Raw genomic sequence first — 13,057 nt, 5'->3', positions numbered from 1 at the left:
TGGCTCTGATTTCAGTGGGGCTGTGAATTCATTCTGGGGTTCAGTCAGAACCAGCCCGAACTCTAAGTGAGCTATCCAAAGTGCCAAAACCTATCCCCAAATTGGGTTCAGCACTTTAGATAGCTCCTTTAGAGTCCTGGCTGGTTCTGACTGAAACCCAGAATGGATTCACAGCCCCACCGAAATCAGAGCCACCAGCCTCCGCTGGTCAGAGCTAGGATAACTGGCAGTAGAGGAGAAAATGAACAGACAGTGAGGGAAGGAGAAAGGAACATCATCCAAAAAAAATCTGAGCTGAAATACAGAGGTAAAAGTCATGTCAGACACATACCCGAGAAAAAGAGAGAGAGAGAGAGAGAGAGAGGGAGGAAATGAATATATAACCAAAACAAAGCAGGAGTGGGTTCACATGGCTGGGGTCAATCCCCAAGAGGAGTCTTGCTTTACATTCAGCTGCTGGGGGTGGGGGTGAGGCAGCCCCCAGAGAGCTGAGAAACCAGGTTCATAGGTGGGGGTAGCTGGTGGTCTACACAAGGTAGAGCCATTTTTACTGTTTGGGTGCAATGAATGCAGGACAGAGTGAGCCCTGAGCAGAACAGGTCCACTGAAACGGCACGCCTGGGAGCACAGAAAGATTTGGGAAGCTGCATTCCATATTTCAACCAGCCCGTCCAATGCCTTGCTAAAGGATATGCACCTGGAATGGAATCAGCACATGCAGAAGAATAAACCTTTGTGTTGCTTGGCAGCCTGGATCAGCCTTCCCCAATGTGGTGCCCTCCAGATGTGTTGGACTATAATGCCCAGCACGTTGTGGTCCAACACAGCTGGAGGGTGCCAGGCTGGCACCAGGAAAGCTGGCCTGGGTCATAAAGCTGGGAATGCTGGCGAGGGACCATAGCTCAGTCACCTGCTCACAGCTTTCTACACCATCGTGGGATCTACTGTATTTCTATTTAAGTTATAACAATCTTTTCTAGACTTGCGTCTATGCATATATATTAGCATGTGCAAATTGTATGCATATTTGTGTCCTCTCTTGGCCTTCTTTTTGGGGATTCCTCTTTTTCAGGGATTCCTAAATGATAAGTGACTATCATGACTATCAGAAGCCTAAGGAAACCGAGAAGCCGTTTGCCCCTCTGTGACTGTGAACAACCAGGAAGCAAATCCCTTTGCTTTCTCCTTCCTCTGGAACAGGTAATTATACCACATTGCTCTGAACCTGTCTATTCTGCCCCTTGCATTGCCAACCCTTTGCCATTGAAACTTGAGTTTTCTCCATTGTGCATAGGCCTCCGAAACAACCCTGCCATTACCCTAGCACCCTTAACGCTCCCTATTTGGCAAACCAGAACTCCCTGCCTCCATCTTTTCTTGCTCTATTCCCTGCTGTTAGAAATCATAAGGGAATAATCTGCCAGCTGATGTTACAGATGTTGGGGAAATCCACAACGGAATCAAATAAGTTTGGTTATTTACGAATCCAACCCATGGATTCCACAGTGGACCAGCTTATCCCCTGTCGGGTGGATTCTATGGATGTGTGAACCATTTTTCTAACTTTCCAGAATTTTACACAAATTTAGTAACAGAAAAATAAGCGAAACTTTAAAAAATGGCCCCAAATGGCCAGAAGCATGGAAATTCGCATATGTGAGGGATTTGCACATTTGGGGGGGGGGAGCTGCACATTTTTGCAAGTGTGAATTTTCACAAGTGCAAATTTGCGCAAATTTGGAAACTCAAAAAAAATCAAATTCCAACAATGAACGCATGACAGAACAAAAGGCGCCTGACAGTCTGTGAAACGCAGTCGGAACAGATTTTACACAATCCATACGTCCCTGGCTGAGGTACTAACTAATCTTTTCTTTCTTTAAATATTTGTGGTAAAATAAAATGTAGACGCCTTAAGCTTAAGCTTTGTTAGTGTTTTTTGAGCTAATTTCCCCACTGTATCAAGCAAGTGTGCACACCACTGTGTACATGCCATACCTCTACCCAAAATTTGTTTTTGTTTTTTATTTATTTTTTTATTTCCATACACTTGCATGTTCCGCAACTGCCAAAGCACTCTGGGCAGTTCACCAAAATTAAAACCATAAAATATAACATGCTAAAATACAATGTAAATCCTCGGGGTGGGCAATTTGTGGCCCTCCCGATGTTTTGGCCTACAACTCCCATCAGCCCTAGCCAGCATAGCCACTGGTGAGGGCTGATGGGAGTTGTAAGCCCAAACATCTGGCAGGCCACAAGTTGCCCACTCCTGCTTAAAAAGTTTAAAACAGAATACAATCAAAGAAAAGAGCAAATGCCAACATTAGAGTAAAGATCTAAAAACACAAGATCCTGGTAGTTCCGTGTCAGTTGATTACACATACACAGCTGCACGTTTACATCTTCGTGTAACAGAGGGCGTGCACTAACATATTAGTGAGCTGTATGGAACTAGGGATGTAGTTATTCAGGATCATTGTGAAATACAAGGGAATGATCTTGCTAGCAATATGTGAGAAATCTGCTCCATCGGACTTGTAGTTTTTACGGATTTCTCTAGTCCACATCACCCTGAAATGGATTTGGACCAGATGCATCTTGGGCTCAGAAATCTGTACATTCCCAGACTTGTGATGTGTTCCACAGAACAAAAAAAGCCATATCCAATTATGTGCACAAATTTGAAAAGTGTGTAAAGAACAAAGCATACATTTAAAAAATGCTCACCAACATGCTTTAGTCAATGGGTGGATGTGTACAAAAAATGCATAGAATTTGAAATATGTGCACAACAATTTGCTTTTTAAAGAGGAATACAAACAATCCATATGGGTTTATTTCCATTTAAAAAAAAACACATCCACATGGATTGGGAGGTGGGAATGGAGGAAATTGGTGGAAATGGAGGAAATTGGTGGAAACAGACCTGGCAGATCCACCCATCACCAGATCTTACATATGAAGCATCCATTTTAATTGCAAGCAAAGCTGAAGTTTTGTCTCACTCTGGCCTTTTGGCCTGACACCCAGCTCCCAATTGCCTGACTTGGCTAACACACTTTCCACCTTCAAGCTGAGACTGGCCAAGTGAGGGACAGAATCTGTAATAAGCAGCTCAGTGTGGATTGTATTATCCAAATTCATCCCCAGAGCATCTTTATTAACATTGCTGGATGAGTTACAGAAGAGGTGAACAACTCCCTATGTGAGCGTAACAAAGGAGAATACAAATGCATAATTTCCAAACGGCTGTTGCCATTCAAGTTACAGCTCTGTGAAGTTCTCCTGGGCCATGGCTTGGGAGTTCTTATGGACCAGAGGGTTTCCATTACAACACTGCTTCTCCAAGCTTTATCAGTTTATGTGGGGGACTCATTAGATAGCCTCTCGTTCACGGCACAAGTGAAACAAAAAACAAAAGAACCTTGTGATTCGAAGGCCAGGGTGTCTCAGAATCATAGCAATGGGACTCTGTAAAGTATCTCACTCCTTAAAGAACCATTTTTTAATGTCCTCTCCTTCCTTACCAGGAATTATCATTCTAGAACAGCCTCCCCCAAGCGGTGGTGTGGTGGTACATTTTGAAGTGCAGAAGCTGTAACAAAAGGTCTTCAGCCAACCAAAATGCAACTTTAAACTCAATCTTGCAATCTTGCAAAGAAGTGTTACTGTTTCAACCGCTACAGTGAAATAGGAAGACCACCCAAAATGGGGGCAGGGGGATTATCCAGCTTCTGCAGAATTATTTTCCTCATCCTCTGATTTCCTCTATATGCTACTCTATCATAAACAATAGTAATATTTGAAAGCCTCATTATCACCACATTTGCCTGCCAGGGCAAGGAGAGCCCACCAGTTTCCCTGGACGCTACTGCTCCTGCCCTGGAAAATGTCCCAGAGCTGCATTTCACCACATTATCCCCACACTACATCACTGGGTCTGGAGCACAAAATCCCAGTGTAGTGCTACATTTCCAACCTACCTACCCAAAGCTACCTATACAGATAACAAACATTGCTAGGAATATAGGAAGCTGCCTGTGGAGACTGGTGGCCCTGATGTTGGTGGGCCGGTGAATCCACTCCAGGTTTCAGTCAGAACTCTAAAGGAGCCATCCAAGGTGCTCCTTGGATAGCTCCTTTAGAGTTCTGACCGGTTCTGACTGAAACACAGAGTAGATTCACCACCTTGGATCGCTCCTTTAGAGTTCTGACTGAACCCTGGAGAGGATTCACTGCCCCACTGATATCTGAGCCAGCAGCCTCCACTGGCAGGTGCCCTATCTCAAGTCAGAACATTGATCCACCTTGCACTGAATATATTGTCCATACAGTATTGCCCACACTGACTGGCAGCAACTCTCCATAGGTCTTTCCCAGCTGGGGATGAATGAGAAATTTGTTTCAATCCGTTTTTGATCAGGATTTACCGCATTCACGCCTTCCAAACCAAACACAGACTTGGACGCAATCTATGGTCAAAATCCATACATTTCTGAGCTTGCAAAGTGATTCACGGACCCACCCACCCCAAATGGGTTTGACAGCACAGGTACATTTGAAAAGAGTGCGTGGAAAACCACGTACTTTTGTAAAATGCTCACAAATATGCTTTAATCGACGGGAGAAGAATGCGTACACCGCTGTGTGTGCAGTCGGAGCGTACATTTCGAAAAATATGCATGAAAATACTCACTGATGGTCATGCAAAAACAGAAAGCAAAACACAATCTGATACAAACTCAAGTAGGATCGAGCTTAGAGATGGAATTCTCCAAGGTTTTATTTCTGGTTGTATTGTTATATTGTGGTTTTAATGCTTTTATATTGTTTTATCCTGCGCTTTCTGGTTTTAATTTTTGTGAACCGCCCAGACAGCTTGAGCTATTGGGCAGTAGAGAAATGAAATGAATGAATGAATAAACAAACAAACAAATAAATAAATAAATAAATTCGGAGAACTTTGGTGAGCTCATGTTTTGCTGATTCTGCCTGCAAAGCAGGTGCTCTCTCCCCCTGAGCTACCGCCAGCATTATCTTGTTTTTGAGTCACGGCTCTTCTATAACAAGAAAAAGCAGATCCATTTTGGGATTAAACACTTTATTAAACACTCTTAAGTCCCTGGATGCTGTGCTTCTTTGTTGTTGCTGCTGTTTTTAAAAATGAAATTATTACGGACAACCAGAACAGGGTAAGAAGGATGTGGGGGAGGGGGCATTGTGGACCCCTTGGTTGTTTGAAGCAAAGACCCTTTCCACATACAAGTTATAACTGAATCATCAACTGTGAATTAAAGTCAGGCTGCTGCGCTTGGCAGGCTTATTTGAACATTAATGCTATCAAAATCAGTAGGCCTTAATTCAGAGGATTTGCACTAGACACCACCGGCAGGAGCAAATAGCAGCGATGGGTGAGGGAGATCTTCAACAGGAAACTGACACGGGACCCTGATCCAGATTAGGAGCATGTTCTATGTCAGGGCCCCCACAGCTGCGATTTCTTTCCTAAATAAAAGTGGACGCTTCTAAAAAAGAAAAGTATAACTAATGTAACGTATTGTTTGGGATCTTACCCACCTGCTCCAGAAGCTAGGGCAAATCAGGCATTACAAATCTGCAGGAATGTTGACATATTTCATCAGGGAAATATAGGAGGGGATGGGAAAGGACAGGCATTGCTCGGTTTGGATGGCAGCGAATGCAGCCCATGAGTCTTGCTGGGCTCCAATTTATTAAAGCCTCCAGCCGTGCTCCCCGGAGGAAATCTTTGGCACTTGGTTTGACCTCCTGACATCAGCACATCCTGAACCGAACTTGCTAATCATTTGGGATCAGATGGCAACACCTCTGCAGCCTGCTAAACAAACAGCATCCAAGGGGTTAAAATACAGCCCCTGCTGTAAAAGAGTTTGGAGAGACACTCCCGTGGAGACCTTGAAATCCTATTAATTAATGCCACACATGCGCTGCATTTAACCTCTGACCTTTCTCATAATAGTTTACACAAGTACTACCCAGGCCAGCGTTTCCTAATGTGCAGGGTTGCTAGGGCAACTTCCACATGACCTTCTTAACTATATTACCCAGTTTCTGGGAGGCAGAGCTGAAACGGCCTCCAATGAACAGGGGAAGAATCCTCTACCATATGGGCATGCAACCTATGCGAATTTAGGAGGGAACTCGGTTTGATTCATGCAGTCTTCTTAGATAGGCATGGGAGAATCAGCGATGTTCAAGTAAGGATGTTGCAAGCACTCGAGTAGATCCAGGAGTCCATTTACGTCTGTAATTTACGCTCATAATGGCCCATTTATGCCTGTAATGTTGCGTACATGGAGGCCTTACAACCGACATTTGCGTACGATTTGATTTCCGGAAAAGACAAGTTGCCATTTTAAAAGAAAATGGCAACTCCCTTGAAGAGGGTGATAGCTGCAGGCACTCGTGACAGGTCCAGGTAAGGAGCAGGGGGCTTGTGCGGCTCAGCAGGCATGGTTCGGCGGCCCGATTCAGGTGTTTGGATCTCGCTTCAGATCCAGAGTCCGAAGCAGGTTGGACCGGGTCCGGATCAGGCTGAGGTGGGTCAGGACCAATTCCGAAGCTCCAAATAGGCCTCCCAAGTGGGTTGGGGGGTCTGTGTACAGCTCTAATATTAAATCATTGAAACTCTTATGGATTGCCATGAAACTACATGAACTATAAAGCCATCTGCTTTGTAGGCAAATACACAGAAGCTCTTTAATGTTAACCCCTTGCTCTATCAATGCAACTGCTGTTGATTGCTCTCAACTATGTGACTAGGCCAACCAGCGATGCAGGGTTTTGTTTGGTATGTATCTTCTCAGTTTGGGTTAATTCTCTTCATTCTTCCTTGTAGATATTTTATGTCACCAATCAAGATCTAAAAACCCTCTCATGTTCCAGGGTGTGTTTGTTTTAGGAGAGGGGCTGCTGAATTTCCAAATGGCTTTCCACAACAACTTCCAAGAGGCGATGTGATAAGGTGCACACACATGGCATTATCAGCATTCATTTACCAATATTACAAGCAGGATTAGCCTAGAACATTTTTGCTGCCTGAGGCAAGGACAAGATGATGCCCCATTCCATGTACCAAAGCCAACTGGACTGACTGTTGAATCTTATTTCAACATTGGTGATGGAATAGCATCATCCACTACCACACCTGTAGCAGCAGACTAAACTAGGGGGCTCAGGACGGAGTGGGTGGCATACACAGATCCCTCCTCCAACAGAGGGGAATGGCTCAGGGGCTGAGGAAGAACAGCTAGATGAGTTGCTGCTAGGGATGTTGGAGGAATCCATTTTGTGGGTGGAGCTCACTGAGCTTTTATCAGCTTGGCCTACCAGCCTTCAGCTTGCTTTCCCATGAGCTGGCCTGACTTGATCTGCATTGAGTCAGGCCAGTCTGCAGTTTTTCTGTTGCTGCTGTTACATAAATAGCAATTTCCAGAAAATGCAGCTACTATTTGCATGATTTGCACAAATTTCAGCTGCACATTGTATGATCTGCAACCGCAATTTGCACAAATTATGCGATTTGCAGCCAAAATTTGCACAAATTACAGAAAATGAGCCTGCAATTGAGGCAAATTGCTATTAACATTTAAAAATTTAAAAACTGAAAACGCTTCCGGATTTCAGGAAGAAACCTCCAGCTTGACTCGCAAATGTAAGCCAGGTTGGAGGCACCACAGAAATCCAGTGAGCCCAAGAAGGGCCAGATTTCCCAGCAACAGACATCCCTAGTTGCTGCTGCTGCCCGATACCCCAAAATCTTCTGCCTGAGCCATTTGTCTCACTCCGCCTAACGACTGGGCTGGCCAGGAGAGGTCACTTAGGAACAAAATCTTGTAATTACAAAACCAATTTGGAATTGAGCTGAGAGGAGTTCACCCATCATATATCAGTATTTTAGAAGTCTATTTATTTAATGAACTTTTAGGATGCCTTCCAACCACACTGGTCCTAAAGATAAAGTAAGTGTGACATCGTATATTTTCCATTTGTCAACCAACCACTTTAATGTGCATATAGTCATTCTTACAATGTTACTCTGTGGCTAGAACTTGGAAATTCCATCAAGTGGTATTTTAGCAATGTTCAGAAATAGGCAACTACTGTCTAGCTCTGCTGCTCTGGAAGTTGTTGGAACAAATTGTTTGCCCAGCAGCATTTCAATGTGAAGTTCCCTAATTTTGCACTTCCGAACCAATACGCAAAACTCAGTTGTCCTTTGAAATTTGCACTTTGCCGAATTTGGCAATCAAGTTCCCCAATCAGAAAACTTGTATAACGATTTGTATATTAGGGGTGAGCACACACAAAAATGTGTATATTTGTGAAAATAATGTTTCAAAATGCATTATATTAGAAAAAGTGTTGGCAAAAACTGAATATTAGGCAAAATTGTGTACCCAAAATCTGTGCATTAGGAGACACGTACACCAAAATGGATACGGATTTTCATGTGAATCTCCAAAGAGAAAATTGCGATGTCCAGGAAGAACCAACTTAATATTGGAAAGCTGACAAACTCAGCAAAATCAAAATTGATAGATTCACCCAGCCCTATGCAAAACTTGAATCTGGCTGACTTTTTGCCTTTTCTCTTGCTGTGTGTATAGAACAGGGGTGCAGAACCTCAGACACAGGAGCCAAATCCAAGCCTCTGAGGGTCCCAATATGGACCTCCAAGTGTCCCCCAGAAGGTCATGCCTCCTTCCCTTGGCCCCACCCACTTTCCCCCAGCCACAAATCATTTGGTGGTTTCCTAGCTTTTGTACAGTTCTTTTCTCCCTATTCTAAAAAGTGAATTGCATCTCCTAAGACTTAAAGCTCTTACTCCTGGCAGTAAGAGCTTTAAGCTAAAATAGGCTGGTATGGTTTTTCTCCACCCCTTTGCCTTTGGCCCTGCCCACTACTGCAATGTGGCCTCTGAGAGCTTCTCTGAAATGGAATTTGGCCCTCCGGCTGAACACGATTCAACACCCCTGGTATACAACACCCCCTGCCTGGCTCGAGTCTGTATCCCTAGCTTCAGCCTGCTACCTCCATTTGTCTCTGCATGGCTGTATACCTTGCCCCACGGGCTTCATCTGACCAGAGGAGGCCACTGTGTCCAGGTTGGCACTTAACAATCCTAGGCCCAAAACCAGGTTACACACGGGCCACTTAAATGGCCATGGCTTGGATTGCAGAGGGAGGAGGTGTTGCCTGCTGTCGAAGAGAAACCGTTCATAATACTCCTCCCTGGGGCTGGATTGTATCTCTTGAAGTCAAGAGATCGCACAAAAAGTAAGAGTTAGCAATGGGGAGGAGAGAAATGACACCAAGTTAATCAGCAAAGATCTCCCTTTATTGTCAGCCATTTATCCAGGCAGCCCATTAAAGCCTACCCAGCTAATACTGCAGAGTCAAGTTCCTTTGAACATAAGCTTTGTCTGGTAACTTTATTTACACTTTCGATGCCAATGTTTATTCTTCCTTTAAAAAGCAATTCAGCGCATATCCAGAATTAACTACAGATGTGCAAACAGTGGGAATGTTCCCCACACCATATTTCGGTTCCTGCTGTGTTATTTAATTCTGTGGGTGAGGGATCCCTTTCTTGGGAACAGTTAAGGCAGCAAGCAAGCTACAGTCATCAGTGTTGTTCATCGTCTCAAGACAAACAACACCAGATCAGTCTCTTGGTCCATCTACTCTCACAGCACCTCCTGCAGGCCCAGATGACCCCCCAGCCACCCAGCCCTCCACAGGCTGAATGATGCCAAAGGGGTATGGCCCTGACACCATTCGGTCCCCGGCAAGTGCATCAGGAGGATGATCCTCTCAGTGCATCCACCAGGAACCACCTTTGCTCTGCATGGGCCTTCCCTACTTTGCTTGTCTTCCAGACCACCCCCTTCAGGAATCCCCAGTGTTATCTCCAAACTGTGGTTGGAGATAACAGTGGGGGATGCAGGATGATGGGGGACTCTTCCATGCAGTGCCTTCCCCATTGCCTCAGTGGTAGAGCATCAGCTTTGCATGTGGAAGAAGGCAGACACATACTCAGCAAATGTACTTTTATCGTGAGTACATTTCATTGATATCAATGGGCCCGGGTATCTTAACAGAGAGCGCTGCTTGTTCGTGGCTTTCAAAGGAAAATATGTCCAATTCCCCATCACTCTGACCACATGCTAAACAGCGGGCAGCATTGGGAGATCTGTTACAGACCTGGAAAGCAAGACAGCCAGGAAAATATATATATTCCTAGGCCCAGTGAGGATGGGATATAGTGGAAACAGTCACGTCTTCTGGGACTCCACAGCTGCGAGCAAATGTCTGGACAGAGTAAAGAAAGACTTGCTGACAGCACAAGGCTTGAGCAAGGCAGGGGGATTGCGATAAACTTTATGTGATTTGGAGACATCAGCAAGCAGCAGATCTCCATATATTTAAACTGCTCCCTCTTCCTCCCTCATTGCTGCCAAAAAAAAAAGAAAAAGCAGTATCAGTTTCTCATTGCTGTCTCAAACTTGTGGTTTGTTTTAAAGAAGGCAGTTTTCTTTTTAAAAGCTGACTGGATAGAGATGCCCAATGAAAATGTCATCTCGGTCCCACAGGATAGCTCACACTTCACGGAGCTGGCTGGAGAGCCCCACGGGAACAATATGCTGTGAGAACTTCGAGCCAACAACCTAGCAACCCAAGGATTGGGTGACTTTGTCCCAACTTTGCAGGTCTGGGGGGAAGCTGTGAAGTCTCTACAGGTCAGTGGACTTGGCCTCATGCAGGCAAAAGCAACTTTGTACAGGGCTGGCCCAAAACATTTGGCTGCCCGAAGTCAAGGACAAGAGAGCACCTCTCCATACCACCTAGAGAAGCCAATCAGGCCAACAGTTGAATCTTACTTTGACACTGGTGATGGGACTGCGATCTCCACTGCTCCAGAAGGAAGCAGGCTGGCTTAGGGGGTGTAGAACGGGCTGCCTGGGACACACAGCTCTGTCCTCCAACAGAGAGGAATGGCCAGGGGGCTGCTGTTGCTGCCATCTCCAAACCATCCAGCATCTGCCGCCAGAGTCAACTGCCTCACTCTGCCTCATAGCAGGGCTGGCCCTGACTTCATATCTCCTAACTCCAGGAATAGATCATAAATCCTATATACTAATAGTGAACTCCAGGGCTAGATAACCAATCCTACATGCTAAATTGATTACTGATTCATAATAGGAGTAGTATAATCCTATCTACTGATAGTGAACTCCAGGGCTAGATAACCAATCCTACATGCTAAATTGATTACTGATTCATAATAGGAGTAGTATAATCCTATCTACTGATAGTGAACTCCAGGGCTAGATAACCAATCCTACATGCTAAATTGATTACTGATTCATAATAGGAGTAGTATAATCCTATCTACTGATAGTGAACTCCAGGGCTAGATAACCAATCCTACATGCTAAATTGATTACTGATTCATAATAGGGGTAGTATAATCCTATCTACTGATAGTGAACTCCAGGGCTAGATAACCAATCCTACATGCTAAATTGATTACTGATTCATAATAGGGGTAGTATAATCCTATCTACTGATAGTGAACTCCAGGGCTAGATAACCAATCCTACATGCTAAATTGATTACTGATTCATAATAGGAGTAGTATAATCCTATCTACTGATAGTGAACTCCAGGGCTAGATAATCAATCCTACATGCTAAATTGATTACTGATTCATAATAGGAGTAGTATAATCCTATCTACTGATAGTGAACTCCAGGGCTAGATAACCAATCCTACATGCTAAATTGATTACTGATTCATAATAGGAGTAGTATAATCCTATCTACTGATAGTGAACTCCAGGGCTAGATAACCAATCCTACATGCTAAATTGATTACTGATTCATAATAGGGGTAGTATAATCCTATCTACTGATAGTGAACTCCAGGGCTAGATAATCAATCCTACATGCTAAATTGATTACTGATTCATAATAGGAGTAGTATAATCCTATCTACTGATAGTGAACTCCAGGGCTAGATAATCAATCCTACATGCTAAATTGATTACTGATTCATAATAGGAGTAGTATAATCCTATATGCTGATAGTGAACTCCAGGGCTAGATAATCAATCCTACATGCCAAATTGATTACTGATTCATAATAGGAGTAGTATAATCCTATATGCTGATAGTGAACTCCAGGGCTAGATAATCAATCCTACATGCTAAATTGATTACTGATTCATAATAGGAGTAGTATAATCCTATATGCTGATAGTGAACTCCAGGGCTAGATAATCAATCCTACATGCTAAATTGATTACTGATTCATAATAGGAGTAGTATAATCCTATATACTGATAGTGAACTCCAGGGCTAGATAATCAATCCTACATGCTAAATTGATTACTGATTCATAATAGGAGTAGTATAATCCTATATACTGATAGTGAACTCCAGGGCTAGATAATCAATCCTACATGCTAAATTGATTACTGATTCATAATAGGAGTAGTATAATCCTATATACTAATAGGATCCACAATACTAATATGAATCCCCATGTAGCCAAAACAGTCCCATCCATGCACAAGAGGGAGATATCAGCATGCTTGGAATCCCAAGGGGTTTGCATAATACAAAATATTTAGCAGGGAAAATATTCTAAGTGCGGGGTAACCCCAAAATAGCTCAGTGAAGGCCGAGCATGCTCAGTGGCCACAGAACACTCTTTGTTGGGGTGGAGAGTGGAAAACCAAGGGGAATGGAATGGACTATTCTAGAAAAGGGTGGCTGGAATCTGGAACAGGAGCAGCACTCCACACTGCAACTTTTTGTTGCAGATCCCATTTGTGATTTACCCATGCACACGCACGTGCACACACATGCACACACACTTCTCCCCCCATCTTTCAGACAAGTTGACATCCGAGGCAGCTAACACTATAAAAGCAACAATAAAAACAATAATAAAACTCAAAACAGCTACAACCACAAATGATTGGGGGGAGGAAAAGAAACACGTAAAA

Source organism: Heloderma suspectum, chromosome 12, assembly GCF_057233095.1.
Source record: "Heloderma suspectum isolate Gila_16-S chromosome 12, 16-S_ref, whole genome shotgun sequence".
Classification (NCBI taxonomy): domain Eukaryota; kingdom Metazoa; phylum Chordata; class Lepidosauria; order Squamata; family Helodermatidae; genus Heloderma; species Heloderma suspectum.
This window is presented reverse-complemented; position numbering follows the sequence as displayed.